The following is a 21,081-nucleotide window of genomic DNA, read 5'->3' on the forward strand; positions in this document are numbered from 1 at the left end:
ATAAGTAAATGGAATGAAGGACTCAACAGAGTTCCTTCTTGCTAAAATCCACATCTGTGCTATTTGTGGCTTTATTTCAGAAACTTATGCTTAGTATACTTGTGCAAAGTAAAACTGCCTGACCATAAAGAAGACTATATGATCAATCAGTAGTGCCAATTGATCAACCAATCCAGAAAAAAATTGATATGCACAGCTCATGAGTTTTGACTAGCGTATCTAGATCAGTTCAACAGGATAAGACTTTTTTTAATGGCAAACCACATGGATGAGAATTCTAGTTCTAGCTCTCTATATAGAGTAGCCTATTGAGACATATTCACTTTAGAACCTATTCAATTTTTGTTAAATATTTTTGGTTTTTATAATTTAGAACCTTTCAGGTTCTTTACAATCCTTTTTTTAACTAATGCATCACAGCTGATCTGCGAGCCAAAGAAAAAACAATGATATTTATGCAAGAAACAACACTGACATTTGGAAATTGAAATCCATCTGTTGGGAACCTGAGTTTCTAAAAATGTTCAAATTCAGTGTCTGGGTAGGATGGAGGTGCGGGGCCAAAGTTTAATTATAAACATAGATATGTTCTTCCGAGGTGCTGAGCACCTGTATCTCCGATCTCAAGCAAAAAACTAAATAAAAGAGAATATATAGTAGGGACAAAAGGGGACACATAGTGGATGTTATATTGACAGTAGTTCTTGTTTTTTATTTAACTGGAAAAAAGGTATATTGCATTTTAATTACCCATCACATTGCAGCTAGTTGACCTTTTTCTTGCTCACTTAAATAGAAATCAGTTGTGTAGAAGTCTGTGCAAGCTGACATATTATTTACTCTTAATGACACCTTTCACAAACAAATATCTAGCAGTATACTTCCTGGCATGATTTTCAGATGCTAAGTATCTGCAGCTTCCTATTAATTTAGAACCTAGCATTGCATATGCTCTAGTAATTCCTTATTCACTTTCAGCAGCGTTGAGCATCTGCAACTCCAAATAAGTGTTGAATTTACTGCTTCTGAGTGAGAGAAGAGCAAGGTGGGAGTTAAACAGCTGCAGTAAGATGGGTAATCTTTTCCCGATGAAATAAAGATTTGGCAATTACCATATATTGTCAGAATTTTATATCCATTGTATGTCCCCCTTTTATTCCTATGATATGTCCACTCTGTCTAGGTTTTGGGTTCACATGTTCAGAGTTACACCAGTTTCTGGCAACATCCTCAGAAATAGCCTGGACATGTGCTTCCTGTATATTCCTCCTCTCTTAGGGAGAAAGCTGTTCTCACAGATAACAAACTCCTGTGTGATTCATGGGAATGAAGAGCCACTGCAGTCTCAAACATTTCAATCTTGCTAACAGTCTTGATGCAATGTCCTCACTCAGGACTTCCTAGAGTGGTATGGTCATCTCCTTCTGATATTCTTTGGCATCTGTTAGGTCTACATATCATTGGGTGAGATGACTTTATTTTTTTGGAATTGTGTTTTATTTCCTATGTCAGTACCTTTCACTGATTCCACGGAAACTACATTTAGGGTCGGTCTCTCTCTCTCTCTCTCTTTTTTTTTTTAACTTGAGTTTGTGGGCAGTGTGCCTTTTGCCACTTTGAATAATTTTTTCTAATAAAATTTTATTTGTGTGTGTTTTAAGAAAAGGTCTTTTTAACAAATCTCTTAATCCCCTGAGAGTTGATACAAAATAGTCTATTTTCAATGAACAGTCATCTGTTCCCATAAAAAGGTCCCCAAGAGTGAAAGAAGAAAAGTAAAATCTTGTACTTAATTGTTTTGTTTGAAACTGCTGGAACATGATCTTAGGCGTCACTGGTTGAACTACTGAGTGCTGCTTCTGAGAGGTTTCATCCATATCAGTTCTGCACACTGGAGACAGCTGTCTGTTTTGCAGCTCCATCACAGCAAGACACATGTATTGTAACAGATTTTCTTTGATATTTTTTTTTTCAGTAGAATCCTCAGATCCTGCAATGCAGGTCAACATTTTAAAGCAGTCTCCATTGTATCTACTACTTGCTGCTGGGAAGCAAGTCAAGTTTCAGTCTTGGATGTTTTGAAAGTTTGATCTCTCACCTAGAAAATAGTGGTGCTTGAACTTTAATTTTTCATATTACTCTGAGTATGAAAGAGACTATAAACTCAAATATTCTATAAGTTGTAGAACTAGCAGCTTTTATATATACAGCCTGATTTTCATCTGTTTTCCTCCTATAAAATAAAGGAATGGGAGAATCTGAGGGAATTATTTTTATTGCTGACTGTGCATTACTATTGTAAAGGATGATTCTATGGTAGCTGGTATATTTAAACATGTACGTTAAGATTATATACTGAAAATTCAAATTTTGAATTGTGAGACACTTTGAGTTGCATATACACTCTGATGCACGTACATGAGCCAAGGTACTGATTCACTTTATGTATGCAGGGCTGTTGTAGCTGTGTCGGTCCCACTTCACCTTGAATGGTCCCTTAGAATGTGTGCTAGTTTAGCATAAGTAGTCATCTGTTTGATCTTGTAGTTAGCTGTGACACTTTGAGTACCTTTACCAGACCTGAAGAAGACCTCTGTGTAGCTCAAAAACTTCTCTTCCAACAGAAGTTAGTCCAATGAAAGTGATTACCTCACCTACCTGGCCTCAGGCATGTGCATATGTGAATCAAAATTTGATCTCTGTTTTCACATGGTATTACTAATGAACATGCGAAATAGGTATCCATGTATTTAGAGACAGTTGTGCGTCTTCACTGGGGTGCCACAACAGGGCCACATTTGCATGCATCACATTGCTGGATTAGGGTTCAAGTTTTTTATACCATTACCTTAAACTGTTCATAAATTGCTGAACAGATGACAAGATGCAGAGCAATGTGACGTTTGTATTCTAAACAAAAGGCCTAAGATGTTTAGAGGCTTGTACATTTTCTGTTTCTAGAAAGGCCTCTGGACCTAATCTCTAATTTCTCTCTGTTGTGACCTTTTAAGTAATTTGATATGTGCACCAGCAAACAGTGGGAACACTGAATCCTGAGGTTAACTATACACCAACATTTTATGGGATTGAGTATTTAAAAATCAAATATTTTTGCCTTCAGGGACACTCACAATTCTATGTTGTACTTACCGGGATACAATAAATAGCATCTCTCTCTCTGTGTCCATGTGTGTGGAAAAAATTGACACCTTTTTCATGGCCCAAATAACTTAAATGGCCAAATAGGTTTTTATAAAACGTTTTTCCTGTGACAGATTGTCCATTTTGGAGTGGAGACCCACATGTAAGAAATTTCAATTTCAAAGGTAATTCTTTGACAAAGTTTTAAGGAACTGCAAATAGTGCTTTGGGGCCCAGTCATGCGAGGTGATGAGCACGTCCTTGGAAGGTGGTGTTAGTGTAGTGCCTTTGTGTATATGGGTGGTGATGTCCTCTAGTAGCTGGTCCATGGAGTTTAAGGGGTCTACTGCAGCTGGACAATGGAGTTTTTCTATAGCTCAGATGACAGTCTTGTATGTAAGGAGCAGACTGATCAGTGTTCTAGTTCCAGCTTCTTAGGTGTATGTACTTATTGGTTTGTTAGTGTGAATATCCTCAACACTCAAAGAGCTTAGTGGGAGCCGAAGGCACACAGTTCCTTGCAGGAGTGGACCCTTAGAATGGAACTACCATGTCAACATTAAATATGTAGTAGCTGGCAGGGTGCCATGGTATAATACAATTATTATTCACTTACCACTTTATCTTCTGAATTTGGGTGTATTTAGAAAATCAATGGAATGGAAAAAAGAAGGGAATCTCATCAAATATACTGAACATGTGTTATGAATAATCATAAATTTTCAGTAGCTGTTTCTGCTGCTACAAGGTAAAAACTGGTGTGGCTGCCTGCACAGAATTAAACTGGACAAATGTGTATTGCCTGCCAGATCTAAGTTCCAGTTTCTTGGGCAGGGTGGTGGTGGGAAGTTGCATGTTTTCAATTCTTTTAAAATGCTAACAGAATTGTTCATCTGGATGGTAAATTTAAGAATGATGTTCTGAGCAGGACAGACTAGCATCAGGATTATTTTCTACCAGTCTCTGAGAAATGAAATGTCTGATAGTGATCCTAGCTGTGCTATTATTTTTAGAAAGCTGTCTGTTAACAGGCTCTGTAAGGATGACCTTTGAAGGAGTCAAGATGACATCCCCCTCCCCACCCCAGATACCAGTTTTTAAAGTTTTTCTTTTCCTGAAAGCAGATGCTCCTGCTTACTTGATAATAAAGGGTGATACTTTTCAAAGAGAAGTTGCTATCTCTCTTGATATTGTCATGCCTGTTTTTGTTTCCTAGTGGTTATTGGAAAAGTTAAACATTTTTGTATGTCGTATATTTTTCCATTCAATTTGAGTTACCACATAGCTATGGGTCCTGGTTTAACAGGAAAATTGATTCTACACCTGCTCTTCTGATACATGGAGTGACTAAACTCAAGCTCAAAAGTGTGTGTTTGAGAGAGGGGATGGGGTGGAGGAACAGGCTTAAAGACACTTGCATAATCAGCATGGCAGTTTGATCAAAATATTAGTGGATGGCTATTACCTAGGGTTTCAAACTTTCACAATTAAATGCAATGTTTTATAAGGGGAAAATCCAGACCCCATCTCCACATCTATGGAGGTACCACAATAGCAGATCTGGTTGGTTTCCACTGTACTGTGAGGTAGTTGGGGAGTTAGCTTTGTGGGTGCCATGAAGGGCTCATGTTTGTATGGTAAAGAGCTCAGTTCTCAAGGCTACCTGAGCATCAATGTTTAGGGGGCAGGCGGATGTAGGGCATGGGTGGAACCAAAGGATATTTTGTTGCTCAATGACAGTGAGACTGGGCTGGTGCCTTGGGGATGAAATAGCTTCCATGGAGCAGGATCGCAGCATTGCTCACAGCTTGGGATGGAAGATTTCCCCAGAGATACCCAGCACACAGTCTGCTGCTTGGGTGGTCCCTGGGTGTCCCTCCCAGTCTTGGGAAGTGATGCATGCTTCCTGCAAGATGCTGCATTCCCACAGATGTCAGGGTGCTTAACAGCTCTGTACGATGAGACCTAAAACATTAGAAGAAGGGTGAATGACACATGCAGTTATATAATGATCCTTTAGCATGTAGGCAAATATATTAAAAGAAAAGTGGTTTTTGTTTTCATCCAAGTCTAGTAACAAAAGTATTTGAAGAATCATGACACGAGTAATTCCCAAGGTGATTTCTAAGTGCAGATAGTATATTCTTTTAATCCTGTGAGTACAGGGACAACTTTCACCAAAGGTTTGTAGCAGCAAAATGAATGAGCCCCCAGGCACCTAACTGAATGTGCAATAGAATCCAAACTTGGACAGGTCCAGCAGGTACTGCATCTGGCAGCCCTTCAACATGTATTTGCATCAGTACTCTTAAACATAAGTTGACAATAGCTAAACCAATTCTTAATTATTCCCATTGTCCAGAGTTCTGGATTCCACTGCAAAGTTTCTGATAAACTGATAAATGCTATTTGATCTTCACTTCAACAGAAGTCAATATCTAACTCAAACGTTTACCTATTCAGGAGACATGCATGTATGCTAAGTTGATGATTTCACATTTCTGTGAGATGATTTTGACCTGAGGCCAGTGAACAGCTGAATATCCCCTAATGGATTCTGGGCACCCATGATTTCCAGACAGGCTACCTTTCTATATGCTGACTTTGATAATACAGCACTGGATATAACTTGGTGTATTCAAGAGTACTTGGTGTATTCAAGAGTCTGTTTTGCAAGTAGCATAGTTACTGTTACTAGGGAAACTGCTGGTCAAGGTGATATTATGGAAGCACCCTCACTGTCCTATTTTATCATCAAGCAAGCAACATCAATGTGTGATAATAGAACTTTTAAAGAACAGGAAGATATAAAGCAACTGTATCCATTTCTTGTTTAAATGTAGTTTTTTTTAATGGGAAAACTAAGGTGATTCCGCTGTTGATGGGTTTTTTTTCCCCCGTCTGACTACAGTGAATGAGTTTCCTGTTAGTAATTTTTCTAGAACAGTTATTTTGTCTGACGAAGTGGGTATTCACCCACAAAAGCTTATGCTCCAATACGTCTGTTAGTCTAAAAGGTGCCACAGGACTCTTTGTCGCTGTCTGGTTAATGTTCACCTAAAATTAGAGCTGTTGTAAATGCCATTGGAAATCTTTTTCCTGAGTGCTGAGCGCCAAATCTAAATAGTTGAGACTGGTGCAATCTGAAAGTGGGTAAGAACAGAATATTAATAAAGCAAGATTTGGTATAATGAACAGACCAATGGCCTAACTAGTCTTTTAGGACAGTGGTCAATGGAAAAGCTCAGTTATGCCTATAACTAGTGATAATCTTATCTCTCGAAGCATGCGGTGTGAGAGTCATAGCTTCTATTTCTCCTATAAGTGCTGTTCATATAAACAGTACACTCCTCTTCTGAAATGGCCAAATTAAGTACAGCAGAATTTAGGAGTGTGGAGTGGTAGGACTGGGAGGACTGGGAGGAAGAGGATCTGGGTTCTGATCCTAACTCATTCCACTGACTCACTGTGTGACCCTAAGAGAATCCCTTGACTCTACTGAGCTTAGACACAATTTTACAGATGGGGAAGTTTTTAAATACTTACCTCACAAGGAACTTCTGAAACTTTGTTGATGTCTGTAAAGTGCTCTGACTGTCCAAGAAAAGCTGCTATAGAATATCATTAATAATGTTCATGTGGACTGAACTATGTGGGAGGCTGGACATAGAGGAACTCTGCTTCAGCCTCTTCATCCCCCTCTACCCCACCCCCCGCCCTTAACTCCTTTCTTGCAAATTTGGGCTTTGGTCTGCATTAAGCTTACTGGGTTCTTGCTGATTAGTTTGCATGGTGTCATTGAGGAATAGTACTCTACAAAGAACAGGTTTTTTAGACTTTTGGGGAGCCATGTGGTATAATCAAGATAGCAGACATGAACTAGATAACTAGTGTACTTTGCTTGTTTCTATCTTCTGAACACTTAACTGACTGCCTCTCTACCAGTTATTCCCATGGGTTTCTTCTCCCCTGCCCTCTTTTCTTTTTGGCTTCCATTATGTCATTAAAACAAAAAGCATCTTGCAGTGCACTTTGCCCAATCTGGTGCTGCATCAGGGGTTGGAACAGTGCTGCCTGTACAACATATTACTGCCTCTCCTTGTCTTGCTGCTGGGGATCTCTGATCTGATAATCAGAATTCAGGTACTCTGCAAAATGTCTGGATGACATTTAAAAGCACCATTACACCATGGAACATTTGCAAACCTCAGTGATTGGGTGACTGTACTCAAGACTAGCTGAGGATTACTAGAAGCTTCCATGGAACGTGCAAGACAAGCAGTGAAGAAATACTGCAGGATCTTCAAGGTTACAAGCTATATTTTAAAGCAATGGAGAATGATTGGAGGATCCACATGATTGTTAGCAATATTAATTTAAGGAAAAGCTCCCAGAAAAAACAGTTGAAGACAATACTGCACAGCTAATCTGTGGCACGTGCACACAATTATGCACAGACAAGTCAGGGATGCATGCAATCTTCTATTGTTTGCCCTGAATTAATGCTTGGATTCTTTCAAAACTTTGAACTATCAACTTTGCTTTGTTTTGAAAACAGCCTCCTTCTGGCCAGGCATTCATTCCTCCATTGTTAATTATGACTGCAAATGAGGAATTCCAAAAACAGGGCCAGATTCTCCAGATTGGTAAGGCCATTTTAAGCACAATAGTGGTGTTCAAGTGGTTAGAGAAGGTGCAGGGAAATTTCCTACCTCCTGCTTCAGTGTAAAGGAAAGGAGGGGCATGTCAGGCATGTGGAATAGGTGGGCCAGATATGGGAGGAGCTCCATTACCCCGGATCTTCCATTACTCTGATATAAAGCTGCCCGTGGAGGCCCTAAATGTGTGTCCTCCCATCTCCTCTGGCTGCATGCAGCTCAGATGAAGTGGGGAATGGTGCTCAAAGATTTTATTTCCAATTTGGAAACAATACAATAAAATCTAATCCATGCTGTTTTTTCCCAAAGTTCCCCTTATACAAAACTGATTTAAAGAGCAAGTTGGTCTGGCAAAGAATTCTAAAGCCAGTTTAAAACCAAGTTTCATGACACACATTCTTCTGCTCTCCGTCCCCTCATTTGTCTTTCATTTTCCTTGTTATACTGTCCCCCTGCCCTTTCTTTGTCAGATGATTCAGGTCACCTCTGCTAGCTTCTGCTTGAATCAGCTTTTCCAGAACTGTTGCTTTGTTTTTCTGTCCTACTCTTCTGATTATCCTTTTTATTTTCTGCTTTGTTCCTCTCCTTTTAGTTTTAATCCTTTTCTCTCTTTTTTGTCCTATCTGCATTTTACCCTTCTTTTTCACCAGAGTCCCACTTTGTCTCTTGTCCCCTTTGTTTCCACTGAGGACTTATTTTAAGGGCAGTCCGAAAATGTAATTGGTGGTGATCACCATCTTTGCCCTGTGAATGTGCTTGATGTGCAAATCCTGTGGAATATTGGATCCCCATTTTTAAAGAATTGCTGTATAGATGGTGTATAATCTAATCACCAAAGCAACTCATAAACATGTCAGGTAAGTAATTCAGAATCATTCCATATTCTTGACATGACCCAATGTACCCACAATAAGAATACTTTGTACAGCAGAACATTTGTTAGTGCCTATAGTACACTTAGCAATAGAAGTGAAGAGGTCTTTGACATCCAGTTGTCATCGGGACCTTGGATATTGTACCAGAAGAATGAAGATTAAGAGAATAGTTCTATATTTCAGGTTTGGTACTGACTCAGATTTCAGATGACGTGGAGAGAGCACTGAAAATTTGTACAGCATATTTTGAAAATAAGAAAATGTGAAGACAGGTTTAGAGTTGTCTATCAACCTTAACAGGAAGGTTTTTTTTTTTACCTTTTCTGCAGTATGATAGTAATTAGACTGATCTTTCCTTTCTATAGACCATTATATTGCTCCCTTTAAAGGTCTGTCAGCATTTTATCATGTTGTTTTCAAGAGGTTTTGGTGGTTTTTTGGTGGTTTTGTTTTTGTTTTTTTGCTCTAAAATTGCAGCAGGTGGAAACTCGATTAAAATGGGTCAGAAGAACTGTTCTGATTTTGCTTATGGTAATACTAGAAACAGTGCCAATGGTATAGAGAACTTTTAGCAATGCAAATTCTATTTAGTTTCCCAGATATTTTTAACTTTGCTTGGATTTTTAAAACACAAATTATCTTTCTGTAATAAAACCATATTCAAACCATATTTCTAAAAAAATACCCAAAACAAAACAACAAAAACAAACAAACAAACAAAAACCTAGGAACTAAACAGCTGGGTTGTTGTCACTAAAGTGTAAATGCAAAACTAAGTAGCTATTGGCATTTTAGATTTACAAAGAGCCAGCTGTGAGACTTTCAAAAGACAACTAACTTTATTTATTATTAATTATAAGCAGAAGGGTGCAGTTGAAAACAAATTGCACAATGAGATTGGCCAACAAAGAGAGCATTCAAGTTCTGTCAATGCCATATGCGACCTAACATGCGACAGGTCACATGTGTGACAATGACCTAACTTGTTCACAACAGGACACACAGCAAAAAACACAAAGGTGCTTTAAAAAAAAAAAAAAAGAGTAAGGTTACAGTATCATAAAAATAACCATCTTTGCTGTGGTTCAAACATGCTGGGCTTTAATAGTCTCAGGCACAGGGCCATCAATTAATTCATCTTGTCCTTAACCCCAATAAGTACCCTTTGCTCCTCCCTCAACAATATATTGCTAATCCATTGTTTGGGATTTTTTTTAAACATAACTATTGGCAGAGCCAGTGAAACATACTATGCTGAACAAGTGAACAACAGTGTATCTAAAAACCAACAACACGCATATGCATTTTTCATCCATTGCTGTTCTTGTCCATTCAATTTGCTGCTTCCTAGGGTAGTTCCTTTCTATACATTGTGGTACTTATCTCTAAGTAATGCATACATGAATTGTATTTATCCTAAGTTTTAGCAATACAGTATTAATAACTGGAAATTGATTATCTTTTTAAATACTCCTGATAAAATCACTTGGACAGCAAAAGAAAATGGCATACAACAACGTGCTAAACAAATGTTGTCTATTAATGTATTTCTTTCCAGACTGTATAATGAAGCAAATGGTTTTACTAGCTATGCATCAGTTGACTTGCTTCAGGGAACAACCATTTGAAAGACCAGAGTTGTCATGTGTTTTCAGTTTCTACGGCACCACTAGCTGTATTTGACCCAGTTTCCATAATCTAGTTTATCTACCCGTTCTTGTTCTTGGATAAGGGAGAGACTTTCAAAGATAGTATGTCAGAAGGATCAAGGGAGTCTTTAATTTACTTCAGTGAGCTTTGAACTGGGAGGCACTTGATATAGTGTCCTAAATATGATTAAGTACATAAATTATATGAGTAATTTAATTTATATTTTTTTAAATCTCTTTCTTAAGAGTATATTTGAGATTACACTCCCAATATATAAAACTCTATATACATATCTTACTATAGAGATGTAAAACCTCAATACAATTTTGATAGTAAAATATTTAACATATAACTTAATTATTAAATATAAAGATATTGCTTTCAGCAATGGTGATTAGATTTTTAAATGCCAGTTTTGGGGATTTAAAGCAGTACTACTATAAGCTACTAAAGTAGCTTTCAGATCACTTTCCTTGTTGGAAAGCCTTGTGGGGGATTGCATCCCCCAACCCAAACAATTCTATTTCCTTTCTTTCACTTGCCATTGGTTTCCCACAACCTGCTGTCTGTGATCCTTGTGTTTACTTTTTTGGTCTAATTTAAGACTGAAAGCTGGGAGTTTGAGTGAAATCCTGACCCATTGAAGTCAATGGAAAAACTCCCATTGACTTGAATGGAGAGAAGATTTCATCACATGGCTCTGCACAGTTATTAGACCACATTAGAACAAGTATAGTATATAAAATAGGTGTCATTAAATATTTGAGAAACGTAGAGTGACTCCTAAGGACCAACTTTTCAACCTGGTAACCTAAATTAAGTTTGCTACACTTACAACTGCAAAATGGGTGACTGAATGAATAAATGCTCATTTTGGGCCTGATCCAAGCCTGATGAAGTCAGTGGAAAGACTCCTCTTGACTTCAATGTGCTTTGGCTCACTCCTTTTCTGCATGCCTAAGGAAGTTGTATGTATGCAAAATGGTGAAAGTGCAGGCAGGCAACTTCAGAAAAACTTGGCCCTGAATAGTTATTAATTTCTCACTTAGCCAGAGATTCCATGGTATAACATTGTCCATGTACCGCTTTCCTAATAGTTTATTGAAATTGGATGAAAGATTCAGAATTTCACTTTTTTTGAAAGGTTCAACCAAATGCTTAAATCAGTTAAAGCTGCAGCAAGTTGTTTGCCAGCTCTGAAGCCCCTCCAAAATCTTACACTTGAGTTTTTGCTGGTCATGAGCCTAATCACATCCTTTTAATTTCAGATGAAGAGAAGATTAAAAAACAAAGAGAAGCCTGCAGAAAATTTCACCAATTGAACAGGTGAAGAAACAAACCAACTCCACACTCAGTACTCAACAGCACTGCTAAAAGGTAAAGGAGCGTTCAGAGCTGTCATGATAGTCTCATTTTGACAGGATGATGGATTGGCTGGCTTTCAGAATGTTTTATGATTGAACTTGATTTTTTTTTTAAACACACAAACTAGTTCAGTTCAGAGTATTCTATAACTATATAGTAGAGGCCAAATTCTCAACACCTGCAATATGGGCTTGAGCTTGCAAGGTGCTCAGGACACTGGCCCTGATCCAGCAAAACTCTGAAGTTCATGTTTAACTTTAAACATGTGCCTAATCTCATTGACATCCATGGGGTTATGGATGTATCAAAAATTAAGTATGAGCTTAAGTGCTTTGCTGGATGGGGGCCAGAGTGCTCACCACCTTGCAGCATCAAGCATTATCTGAGAGCACATCTACTTGCCTATACCAAAAACTATATCTGGGCCTGACTCTGCATACTTCTTACTCTCGGTCGTAATTGAGTTCATCGGGCACATCATTAGGTCTCTGCCTCGGTTTCCCCCCTCTACAAAAGGGAGATAGTATTCACATTTACAAAGTGATATGAGATCTTCAGATGAAATGTGCAATATAAATGTTGATGAGTAATTAAAAATGTTGTTTATTCAAACATGACTACTTGGATATGGATTATTTCTGTAAATCAGAGTTTGTAGGAGTGGGCCCAAGTAAGTGCATATGTAGACAGAACCGTAAGCATGCTGTTTTCACCTGCAAATTGACAATCTCTTATTATGTCCATAGTTAAGGGGGCCCATTAATAATTTGTACCTATGAATTTTCATGAGACTGCTACGTATGAAATATATAGAGACTGCTGTTAACACCCTGTTCTCATTCTTTATTTTTCTCTTGCACTGCTGGAGTTTCATCCACATATCTGAATAATATCAAGAAAAGTAAAATTTTGTGGATGAGAAATCCCAAATCAAATTAGCATCAAAGTTTGGATAATGTGAATTATCTTCTCTAATTTACAAATCTTGTCCAAGTTTTGGAATAACATCAGATCAATAAGCATCCAATGCCCTCGCTTTTTGCCTCAGAATAAAAGAGCTAATGATACTGACAGCCTTGATAAAGGTTTCCAGTTAGCCCAATATGGAATAAATTATCCTGAATAAAAAAGTAGAACTTCCCCCCATAATGCTATTAATACAATACATTCCATCAGCTGTGTTTTAAGTGTTTAATAATGCAGTATAGTATAGAAAAAGGATAATGGAGGAATCTGCCTTTTCTATTGAAAAACCTCTGATGTACATTTTTACATCCCCTGCATTTTCTAAGAAAAGCTCTCTTCAAAGCAAGAAGTGCATTTTTTTCCCCAGCAGTGTCAAAGTATTGACTGAAGAAAAGTAAAATGGTTTAAAGAAAAATTCTTGGGAGATTTTTTGTTTTTATGTTTTAGTTAAAAAGTCATAGGGAAAAGCAGGAGTGAAACATTGTCATCTTTCTAGACTGTTAAGTGATAACAATGGCCCCATTTCAACTTAAGCATGTGTCTAATGAGGTAGTCCTAATGAAGTCATTATTAGAATTATGCACAGTGCTGCCATCCTAAAAGTTCAGAAATCATGAGTGAGATCCCATGAAATCATGAGACTGACTTAAAATGAGAGATTTTTTGACTGGCTGCTCATGTTCCTTGACATGGAGAACCTGCCATCTTACTTTCTCTCTGCCCGTGTGTTCTTCCCCATCAGGTACAAGCCTCCTTGACTGCCTGTGTCCATAGTCTGGTGGTTAGCCCATGTTACACTGCTATTTTTAATGTGCTAGCTCTGCTTGAACTAGCATGTGTGTGTCTGTCTATCTGGGCTGGGAGGCATGCCCTCAGCTGCACTGTGGACATATGGTGAATGTCCCTTTCTGCCCACTATCAGCACAGGGGTAACATCATAAGTAAGTGGATCCTGGCTTTCAACCTATTGGAAACCATGGCAGCCTCACTGCAGACTGAAAAGTCTTTAGGGAAATGGTAGCCATTGTAAGTGAGGGCAGCCTAAATAAAATAAAAATAAATAAATTAATGGAGATATCCTATCTCCTAGAACTGGAAGGGACCTTGCAAGGTCATCAAGTCCAGCCCCCTGCCTTCACTAGCAGGACCGAGTACTGATTTTGCCCCAGATTCCTAAGTGGCCCCCTCAAGGATTGTACTCTCAACCCTGGGTTTAGCAGGCCAATGCTCAAACCACTGAGCTATCCCTCCCCCTGATTTCTCTCCCCTTGAGAAGAAGGGTGGTAGCCATTTTTATTTTTAATAATGGCTACAAATCCTGAGGTTACTTCTGGTGATCACCACACACAGTTATTAAAATTGACTAAATTCAAGAGACTCCAGGCTATAAACAACTGGGGATTGTTTGTTTAAAGCCTGTGTACATTAAATGTGTGGCAACAAACGCTTGGGACACGAGCTGTCTTCATGAAAGCTTTGATTCTGCTTTGGGACCCTTTGTCTACTCCCGCTTCTGTGATATTGCACTGCTGGTGTCAAGCTTCAGGACTGTCTTGAAAAGCCATGTCTGTGGGGGATGCCTGAGAGATTTAGCACAAGAATAATATCCTCACTCTATTCTACGTAAAAGGAGAGCTCTGAGCCTCCAGCCCCTTCAGTTCCTTCTCCCTATCTGTAGTTTTGATGTTATTTAGAACTGTTAGGTAGAGGGGAAGATGGGCAGGTAATGTGAATGCAGAGGTGACACCAATAACTATTCGCTGAGAAAGTAACTTCTCTTCTTGGACAAATTGTCAGTTAACAGGGACTTTTTCCTCCTGTTGTCTGTGATACTGGCTTTAAAAAAAAAAAATCTTCTCATTGTGCAATGAGACAAAATGTATGCACAGTAGTGTTCTCCCTTTAGCTCTGTGCTAGGTTGACAGAACTTTCATAATAAACCTAATGTTTCAGTCCAGCTTTGAGACTGAAATTTGACACACATGTGGTCACTCCCCCATTGAGGATCAGCTTTCTGTCACAGTTAACAGTAATTTCTGTTCAAGGATTTGTTACTAGGAACTTGGTTTTGTTTGTATTTCACCAAAGAAGAAAATCTTTAGAACATTTATGAAACCTGAAGAATATGTGGGGGGAGAATATAACAAGTAAAACACTTAAGCACAAACCACTAAGTAAATCTTTATTTTAGCAGTCTCTTAATTTCTTCTTGCCCATTGCACAGTCTTTAGAAGTTAGAAACAACTGGCTTGCTGGTCCCTTATATGGTATTAAATGTCCTTGTTGATGAAGGAAAGTCAATTTTAGGTGTCAGCCCTTAGGTTTCAGCTGTTGTTGTTAAAGTCTGATTCAATTTCTTGTTGAGAGATGCCCACAAATTGGGGTTGGAGGAGGTAGAGAATAGGAAAATACAGCATTTATGTCTGGTTTGTAGTTCATCTGGTCATCTTCTAGCACCTATTAACAAATTAAACATTCTGGGACCCCGGCTTTACAAAATACATATCTAGATTGCTTTTTGTCTCTTTGCCAGTTGGTGGAAGGCAACACTTCACTTGAGATTGTGCTGCTTCTATCTTGCCAAAATGGTCACAGCCAACTGTTGCAAGGTAAAATCTGGACTGGCTAAGGGCTGGTCTACACTGGAATCTTACTTTGATATAGCTACATTTCTAAGGGGCATGAGAAATCCACACCCCCAAGAGACATAGCTGTGGCAACCTCACCCCTGTAGACAGCACTAGGTGCATGGAAAAATTCTTCTGTTGACCTAGCTATTGGCTCTTGGGAAGGTGGATTAAGTACAGTGAGGGGAGAACTCCCCCCATCACTATAGTGAGTGTCTACACTGAAGCAGTATAGTGGTGTAACTGTAGAGCTGTAGTTGTACAACTGTAGCATTTTAAGTATAGCCATAGCCTAAACCAGATTCTTCTAGGACAAAAGACCATTTCCTATCCAAATTACCCAGAAAAGTTCTCTTCATTTTAAGATGATTCTGGTTTGTTGCTAAAACAATTGTGTAACCTCTCCAGAAATCTTAAATGCTTAATCAACTGTTTTTAGTTTAAATAAACCACATTTACATCATACGCTAATATGATCATTTTGCTACCTTTTATCCACTTTGGATAATTTAAAACTTCAACCCAGGGTAGGGTTGAACTCCCCTCTGACCCTCAAGTATGAAAAAAGGTAGGGTTCAGTCATACTTTAACAATAAGGGTACAGTATTTTTGGAGAGGTTCAGATTTTCTTGGCATGCACATTGCTGAAGACAGCTTTCTTCTTCAAATCCAAACTTTACAAGTAATTAGTACCCAGTGAGAACCAACTGCTGTGACTTTTTTGGAGGATGGGGAGGGAGGAAACTCTTTAAGTTATTAATATTTTAACATGAGTCGGTGCTAGTACAGTGGCGAGCCTATTTTCTTATTTCATAATATTATGAGCTGAGCCAAACCTTGTTATGGATTGAGTTAAAAACTTGTTCAAACTGAGATGTAACTGAACTTTCACTTAAGACAGTTGTAAGAAACACTTATGGGGCCACACCCTATAACAAAGTCTAATAGTCTGCCCATAAACTAGCACCATGAGGATGGGGAGTTGCACTGGGTAATGTGACCAGGTGTATTTGAGGCAAGGCAAAACACACACAGACTGAAAATGGAGGGGGCCACAGGCAAGAAGCAAGGAAGCCAAGCATTAGCCAGTGAGCACTGTGTGACCCTGGAAAAAGCTAGAGAAACAGCATTTGGGTTTGTTGGCTGAAGAGGCTTAGGGCTGTAAGCCTTTTTCCCCTTGGCTCCTCCTGCATTTGGAGAAGCAGAAATTTGTACTTTTATTTATTTATTTTAAAGCAGATTTAATCAATTTCAGCTGGAACGCCAGTGCCCTGAACTTTGACTACCTGCTCAGGTCAAAATGGGACAACAGTGTCTTATGAATAGAACCAAAACCTTGTTTCTGAACCTTGAATCTAGATCTAAGTTTCAATCAAATGTATTATTCAACTCAAACTGGAACGGGTGCAGAGAAGGGCCACTAGGATGATCAGAGGAATGGAAAACCTGTCGTATGAAAAGAGACTAGAGGAGCTTGGGTTGTTTAGTCTGACAAAGCGAAGGCTGAGGGGGGATATGATTGCTATCTTTAAATATATTAGAGGGATTAATACAAGGGAGGGAGAAGAATTATTCCAGCTTAGTACTAATGTGGATACGAGAACGAATGGATATAAACTGGCCGTGGGGAGGTTCAGGCTTGAAATTAGACGAAGGTTTCTGACCGTCAGAGGGGTGAAATATTGGAACGGCCTTCCGAGGGAAACGGTGGGGGCGACGGACCTGTCTGGTTTTAAGATTAAGTTAGATAAATTTATGGAGGGAATGGTTTAATGGTAAAACATAGTAGTCAAGGAAAACCAAGAAATGGTAGGTAAATTGTATAATGGCTGACAGGGGTCAGGCTGGGGACTCTTGCCTATATGCTCGGGGTCTTACTGATCGCCATATTTGGGGTCGGGAAGGAATTTTCCTCCAGGGCAGATTGGCTGAGCCTCTGGAGGTTTTTCGCCTTCCTCCGCAGCATAGGGCAGGGATCTCTAGCAGGAGGGTTTCTGCCGATTGAAGTCACCTAAAACAGGATTGGGGACTTCAACAGCAGAGTCCAGGGAAGGGGTAGGGACGGTTTTATGGCCTGCAGCATGCAGGGGGTCAGACCAGATGATCATAATGGTCCCTTCTGACCTTAAAGTCTATGAGTCTATGAGTCTATGAGTCTATTTGTATTATGGTAGCTCCTAGGAGCCCCAGTCATGGAGCAGGATCCCATTATGCTAAGTGCTATACAAACACAAAGACTGAGCCTCCTCCTCCAAAGTGTTTGTAGTCTCTAAGGCAAGAGGCTAATACAGATAGACAGACAGGGAGCACAAGGAAAGAATCATTTACTTTATACTGAGACAGATATGAAAACATCAACATTTGGGAATTCTGGGTCCAGATCTAGATTTTTGGACACTAAACTCTGGGAGGGTTCGGATCTAAGGTTTTGTTTCAATCAATTAGAGATACGTTTGAGTCTGGTGTTTTAGGCTTCATATCCAGAAAAAGCCACAATTCACTTGTTAGGCCACAACCTGGTCAGATAGTTGCATTTCAATCATGAAGTGCATTGTGGCCTCACACAGCAACTATGTGCCTTCTCATTCCCTCTATTTCATTATAGCATCAACTTCTTACATCTTGTTTTAAGATGATTGGCATTTTTCAGACAGTAAGCTTTTTTCACTGAAAAATGTTTGTCTAAATTTTGGCTTTTTTGTAGAAAATCTTAAAATGAAGATTTTCATTTCTATTTAAAACATTTTGGTTTAGTTTTGTTCATTTAAAAAAAACCCAAAATGACATTTCGGTTTGAATCTTCCTATGGGAAAACAAACATTTTTTTTTCAAGTGCAAAAATTTGATTGAAGAGCTTTCACTCAGATTTCTCATAGGAAAATTTGTTTTGTCCAATCAGCTCTACATCTTGTCTTAAATTTGACTGTAAACTCTTAGAGCAAGGAGTTTCTTATATTATGTATCTATACTGTAGAGTGACTAGCACTATGGACTCTTGATTCTCTGGGTATTACTGTGATACAAATACTATTCCCAACTTGAATATAGGTATGCAGAATGTAATTTGGTCATGATTCTATACCACTAATGTCAACTAGAGATTCTTTAGTTTAAGAGGTAAAGCTGCTCCTTTGGGAAGATATGAGGTTAGGTTGCTTCTGGGACTGGTTTAACCCAAAGAAACCAAATAAAGACACATCAGATGAGGAAAATTGTTTCATAGAATTTCATTACAATTAGTTATAGAGATGAACTGTTGCCTCCAGTCTTACCGATTGGCTTCATTGGATTTGCACAGATTTAACTGAGCACAGAAGTTAGCCCAAGAGTGTGATTTTTAAAAAGCCAAATATAGATAATTCTTCACTTGATTTGCTTGGTTATTGTCCCTCAGTTCGGACAACCTCTGCTATTCATGATCATATAATTTACTTTTATTGCCATAGACACATTTATTTGCTGTTAATTTTGGTTTGTACTTTTTAGTAAAGAGGTATCAAAGTGAAAAGATGGATTTGTAGGAGGCTTGCTGTTACTGCATGGTGAACTGTCCTAAACATACATAATGTAGAACTCTCTATGGTTTTGTGGAATACTTAGAAAAGTTTGGGCCTTGCCTTTTCTTTCTTTTGTTCCTTTATTTAAAACAAACAAAAAACTAAGGCAAAATGGAGAACTACTAAAGCAGAGGGAAATATAAGAGAGATTGGAATTTAAGCAACCTTATCTCTGAATTTCCTGACTCTTGTGAGATTCTCTCTCTGTTTTAGCATTCCACTCATGTATTGCTTAGAACTGAGTTTGTTTTGTCTTTGCTAATGGATGTGTGTGCCATTCTCTCAGTGGTTCCCTTCTTTGTCCCATTCATTTGATCAGAGATAAGGGGTACTATGGTCAGCAAATATCCTCTGCATTTCATCCTGTGGTGAAGCTGCAAATGTAGTTGATGGTTGACTTTTTAGTTTGGCTTTGGCTGTATTCAGTTTACTTCAGACAAAGTAAAGTGTTCCTTTACTATTTTACAAATAGTAGATTATGAAACCCTTTCCTACCATTCTTCAGCATTGCAGTTCAGCTGTCTGCAGTATACAAGGAAACTAGTTGCATGTCCAAGGTTAAAAGAAAAATTACATCTTTCTTTAGTTAGGAAACTGGAAATTCAAAGGGTAAACAGAATCACTTGTTATGAAGAAACTGACTTTTTAAAATTTAAAATGTACATTCCCCCCCACCTTTCATTTTAATTGGCATTTGAGAGTCTACTAGCAGGGGTGGTTGTTACTAATTTAGATATCTACATACACATTTTTATATATGAGTGTGTATTTCTGGCAGCTTAAGTCTGTGAACCTAATACAAGAGTGTGAAATTTATTTTAGCAACATGTGCTTGTGTATCAGATCTGTCAGATACCTCTTTACTTCAGCCAGGAAGGATTTTACCTTAAAGTAAGATGTGTGCAAATGGATTTCCTATCCATTACAACAAACGGGTGTCATCACCAAAAAAACAAATCCTAGGCCCACTGCACAGAAACACATTTGGGGATTGAGTCTTATCTGCTAGTTTGGGATCTTTTTCAGGCTACTTATCTCCTGGTTCCGTATTTTAATGTACCACAACTTCAATATAAGCAATACTTAGGAAGTACTCCATTTCTATGATTTGCTAACCATTAGCTTAGATTGCATGCTCCTGAGGGCAGGGAAATGTCTCTTCTTAATTATCAGATGTTTTATAGAAATAGTAATTTTAACTTGCAGAAGTATGAGATGCTACCATGTTCTTATGTGGTATTATTTCAGCTGGCTAATATCTGAATGCTCAGTACTTGCTAAAGGCTTGTTGTTGGTCTTGACGAGTTTATTAAGAAAATGTTAACTAGCCTTTAGTTACCATCCTATATTTTCTGTGGCTTAAGAAAAAAGTAACTGAGCAAATATGAAAATAATTTAAATCTGATTGTAGACAAAGCATATATGTTGTCATCTTGATTCAGTTTGAGATCACTGTTTTTGTCCTGAAAATAACAGGAAGAATAAAAGATTTGTTCAACTTACTTTTTCAATATTGCTGCCTATTGTGATCTCTCACACCCAACTGTTTGTTCTTTTACATAAAGACTGTAGTAGCACGAGAGTAGCTGTCAGATTCAGAGTAGCTGTTTATTCCCAGAAAAATAAGGGCCAGTACCTGTGCAGTATGTGCTTTCCATTATCTAGTCAAGCTTAGGCTGCTGTGGTATTCTGTTGCTGCGTTCCACCTGAAGGAAGCAGTATTTCAGTGATAGATAAATGAATCTTCTCTGCTTACCTTGCATTGCAATGATCTCACCGGTGAAAATATGGTGGTAATCTCCCTTCCTAGTGAGGAATAAGGGATGGCTGAAATAGAAAAATCTATGATCCAGTGGCAGTTCTTGGATCTATGTTCTTGCCCCATTCAGCTCAGACTAGAAGGTTTGAAACCGAACTAAATGGCACCTAGGTTGAATAAACTGTTTATTGATCTGATTCATGGTATGGGTAAGGTTGCCAATTTTAATTGCTAAAACTGGGCACCCCTGCCCCACCTCTTCCCTTGAGGCTCCCCTCACTCCATTGCTTGCTGCCCCCCACGCCTTCCCCGGGACTCACCTGACACCTGCAGAGCCCGGCTGGGAGGAGCTAATGTGGAGCCTGCCTGCTCAGTTGGGGCACAGTGGTTGGACCCTAGCTCAGAAAAGGAGCAAGGGGTTGGGGGCATGGCGGGGCAGAGATGGGTTGGTCCCTGGAGCGAGGGGCTGGGGCAATCAGTTGG

The sequence above is a fragment of the Trachemys scripta genome, chromosome 5 (assembly GCF_013100865.1).
Source record: "Trachemys scripta elegans isolate TJP31775 chromosome 5, CAS_Tse_1.0, whole genome shotgun sequence".
In the NCBI taxonomy this organism is placed as follows: Eukaryota; Metazoa; Chordata; order Testudines; family Emydidae; genus Trachemys; species Trachemys scripta.